Source organism: Gossypium arboreum, chromosome 11 (genome assembly GCF_025698485.1).
Source record: "Gossypium arboreum isolate Shixiya-1 chromosome 11, ASM2569848v2, whole genome shotgun sequence".
Classification (NCBI taxonomy): domain Eukaryota; kingdom Viridiplantae; phylum Streptophyta; class Magnoliopsida; order Malvales; family Malvaceae; genus Gossypium; species Gossypium arboreum.
The window spans coordinates 63,680,210-63,684,945 of NC_069080.1; the positions used below are offsets into that span (position 1 = coordinate 63,680,210).

At 35.0% G+C, this 4,736-nt stretch overlaps 1 non-coding gene across 1 annotated transcript; it reads left to right on the top strand.

Moving 5' to 3' along the window:
• The first annotated feature begins 4,629 nt into the window (after nt 1–4,629).
• LOC128285013 (small nucleolar RNA R71) lies at nt 4,630–4,736 on the top strand. Its single transcript, XR_008275429.1, has one exon. It is a non-coding gene; the product is annotated as a small nucleolar RNA R71 (small nucleolar RNA).

Genomic DNA, 4,736 nt, shown 5'->3' on the forward strand with positions numbered 1-4,736 from the left:
AGCAAGAAGATTAAACTACTAAATGTATTCATTTTAGATCAAGACATCAAAGAGGGAGAACCAAGCAAAGGCAAAGCGAAGATAATCGATAGTAGATTGGGAATCATTTCATCCGATATAAGGTAAGTCATTAAGCACTTATTTGTACTAATTTAAAGGGTCGTAATGTCCAAGTAATGATGCTGAATGGAATGGTAGAATATATATATAAACATGTATGTATGTGGTGATAAAAATATTGAATTGAAAGAAAAGAGGTGAGATGTATTGAATGATCGGTTTCGGCACTAAGTGTGCGGGTGTAAACATTTATAATCACAAATTGGCACTAAGTGTGTGGGTTCAAATTATACAGCACTAAGTGTGCAAGTTTGATTATATAGCACTAAGTGTGCGAGTTCGACTATTAAGCACTAAGTGTGCGGGCTTATTGCACATCCTCTAATAAACGTACATGTTCTATGTGCGCGGCCTTACTGAGTCAATCATGGACAGCGGTACGAGTAAACACCTTGAGCTCATGAGGAATGGACATTTTATTTATATTTGGAATTTTGGTTTGGTAAGTCTTGATCTATGTGGTGATATTGCTCGAAAATAAATGCATGCAATGTCATATGGCGTAATGTATGAAATATCAAGTAGGGCTTGGTATGTGACCAAACCGAAATGCCTAAAGAATTATAGTACCGTTTGGGGTGTGGATGGAGGATTTTAATCCGCATTAATTATTTTCTTTTATGGTATATTATTACTGAACGGCAATATAATGCTTATGGCTTACTGAGTTATATACTCACCGGTGTTTTCTTGTCGCCATTTTAGGTTTCTCGGACTCGTCCTTTTTGCGTGCTCGTGATCGTCATTGGAGTCATCACACCGGCTATCAACTTTTGGTATCTTTTTTGTGTAGTCAGTTTAGGAGAACATTTTGGCATGTATAGGCTAATATGCTTTGTTGAACTTTGGTATGTAAACTTTTAGCCATGCGAAAATGGCATAAATGCTCGGTTGGATTTAGTTCTCCAATGTTAAGTCACAAGTCTTGGTAATTCGATTTCCATGCCTTATGCCATGGTTGATTATTTTGGTGTTAAAATGCATGTTATGGCAATAGTGTAGTAGGGAGATGTTGGATAATGATTAGCCTCTGGTATGGCTAGTCATGATCATGATTTGTGACATGTATGATGAATCACTAGTTAGATCAAAGGAAATCATGAAATAGGCATAGTTGCTTTAGTGACAGGTGCTGGCAGCAGCAGTAACGTGAGATTGAAAAATCACTAAAAATAGTAGGAATGGTATTAAATAGTAAATAAATTATGTAAATGTACCTTGATGAATCTACTTTTATATAGAAGAAACGAAATGGTCATATGAGTTATAAGTTAACAGATATTAAAGTTCTTGTGAAACAGGGCCAGAACGGTTTCTGGATCCCCTGTCCCGACTTTGGAAAATCATTTTAAATTAACCAGAGATAATTAGAAGTCATGCCATATATGTGTAGATTCCTCTCTGAGTCTAGTTTCTATAGAAACAAACGTCATCAGAATTGAAGCCCTGTACACGGAGATATCCAATTTGTAATGCACAAAGGTCAGTGTAGTCGATCCCTGCAACAGGGGAGACTTTAACTAATAAACTGTACCAATTGGCTCGACCAAAAATTCTAGAAAAAAATATGTAAATGGAAATATGAGTCTAGTTTCATGGAAAATTTGCGAAACTGATTTTCGAGTTGTAAAACTCAAGTTATGAATTTTGGAGCAACTAGTACACAGATTGGCAGCTTGTCTGGAAACTCTCAATAAGTGGGTTGAAGTCTGTTAACACCTCGTGTTCGACTCCGGCGACGGTCTCGGGTTCGGGGTGTTACAGTACTAATTGTTCACCATGTGTACAAGAGAGCCAAAATTATGTGTACAATCGAGCTAGGTCACATGAGTGGTGCTAAGTGAAGGCAGTGCTATGTGTACAAGAGAGCTTCGATTTTAAAGGTGGGCTGTGTGCGATACCATTGCGTATCTGTTATTATTCCGAAGTGTTCAACTGGGAAATTGATTAAATGAAATTGTGTATGACTTTGTGATGATCAATGTAAGTATATACGTGTGTAATTTATGAGCAATATGCTCGATATGTGATTGGAAATTGGAAAGATTGTTATGGGAAAGTGATGAATACAATTGAAGTGTGAAAGATCAAAATTGACAATAAAACTATTCTGGATAGTTGCAGTGATGTGAATCTAAAAATTTACTAAAAATAGTAGAAATTGAATCAGAGACTGAATGAGATATCAAATTAGATCTTAATGAGTCTATTTTCATATAACAAAAACAAAGCAAGCAAAAGTATTCTATATTATGAGATATTTAAGTTTTTGAGAGATTGGTTCAGAATGACTACGTGATCCCCTGTTCTAACTTGGAAAAATCATTAAAAATTTTAAAAAAATAATTAAGGGATATAATTTATATTCTTGAAATCCTTAATGAGTCTAGTTTCAAATGAAATAAACAAGAGCATCCTTTGAATTCTGTATGAGGAGAAAATTGATTCGTAATGAAGAGTGATTAGAACAGTTGAGCAGTGAAATAGGGGTAACTTCAATGAATAAACTGTACTAATTGGCTGACCAAAAATTCTGAAAATTTTATGGTAAGAATATATGTGAATCTAGTTTCAGGTAAAATTAACATTTGTAATTTGGAGTTCTGTAGCTCCAGAAATAAATAATTTAGTTGCTGGTACTATGCTAGACAGCTTATTTTGAACCTGTTTATGATTGTAATAGTGAAAGTATGTGTGTTTGTGATGGTAATATTCCGAGAACATATTGTGACCTTGTTTAAAGTATGATAATGTATTGTTTATTAATATTTACATACTTACTTACTAAGCTATAATGCTTACTCCCTTCCTTTCCTTTTTGCTATAGTGTCGAAGATGTTAGCTCGAGTTAGAGGTCACCGAAGGTTAAATCACACTATCAAACTATTGATCGATATATAAAGGTTTTAAAGTATTTTAAGTCTTTGGCATGTATGGAGACTCGTTTAATTGTTATTAAGTTGCTAGGAATTGGGTTAAAATACTAACCTATGTTATTTGAAGGTCTCTATTGTATAAAGTCATTTAATGTAGACAGTCTTGATCATGTTATTAATTAAATGATGCAATTTATGAATGTGCATGCTTGCCTATGTGTGTGGTTGAATTAAAGCATGATATGGGCCTTGTAAGCTCTTTTTAAGGGACAGCATGAATGTGTTTGAAAAAGTTTTAAATTAGAGTGAAATTATGAATCAGTTTTTATACGATGATTAATGATTAAGTCCGGTAATACCTCGTACCCTGTTCCAGCGTCGAACACGGATAAGGGGTGTTACACCTTCAGTTTTGGTGGCAATTTGTTTTTGTGCATTGTTGTGTACCCTTCAGTGAGAGCATCAGTTTCAAATTCACCTAACCTTCACTTCTTTGATAAAATATCTTTCATTAACTTTACGCAGTTAGGCATTTGCTCCAATGCTTCCACCAATGGTATATTAGTATGTAATTGTTTCAAAACCTCCAGAAATTTCTTGAATTGAACATCTTCCTTGGATTTTTGGAACCGCTGAGGAAAAGGTGCTGGCGGCCTTCCTTCCATTTGTCTAAATTGTTTTCCCGTGGCATTTTTATCAACAGTACAAGTTGTATCTACTTCAGTATTTTCTTGGTTGTTATTTTCCTTTATAGCTTACTCTCATACTGATTTGAAATTCTCTTCATTTTCAAAAGTTGAAATTATTTCTTTAGTAATGGTGTCATTCACAACTCCTGGTAGTTGAGTACCACTTCGTAGTGTAATAGCTTTGCACTGTTCCTTCCCTGGAGATCGAGAACTCTTTGTGTCATTTGGCAAGCCTCTTTACTGTCTAGAATTCAATGTAGTGGCAATTTTCCTTACTTGGTTTCCCAAAGCTCTTAAAGATGCAACCTAGTTTTGAATGATAACATCATTCTTGGCTATATTCCTTTTCAATAAAGCTTCCATAGATGAAGAACTTGAAGCTAAATTTTACTGGGCATTTTGCCATGGCTAAGAGTGATTGTACCCAGGTGGTATACTTATAGCATTCTATTAAATGGCATTACTGGCATTTCTCACCCCTTGATTACTCTAACTGAAATTAGGATATTGTTTCCACCCGGATTGTGTGTGATGGAGTATGGGTTGTTTTTGCAATTAAAATTCCCCATGCAATAAACTGAGGCTGGGTTCGATGGGCATTCATCAAAGACATTATCTTTTCTATAGTAAACACATGCTAACTCTACTGCTTTCATTTCCTCCACTAAAGATGGCATTTTCAGTGTTTTAATCATATTTGTTAAATATGATACCTGAACAGTTAGAGATGTAATTGCATCAAGCTCCATTTCTCATGCAATTCTTCTGCCAGTTCTAACTCTGGTAGGGGGTATTGATAATCATTATTTGCTATCCTTTCAAGAATTTTATAAGCCTCATTGTATTATTTATCAAGTAAAGTCCCATTGGAAGATGCGTCGACAACCATTCTTGGATGAGCATTCAATCCATTGTAAAATATTTCCATTTGCGTCCAATGCTAAAAACCATGGATCAGGCATTTTCTCAATAGCTCCTTGAATCGCTCTGATGCTTCATATAATGTTTCATCCTCATATTATCTAAACGATGTAATGTCATTCCTCAACTT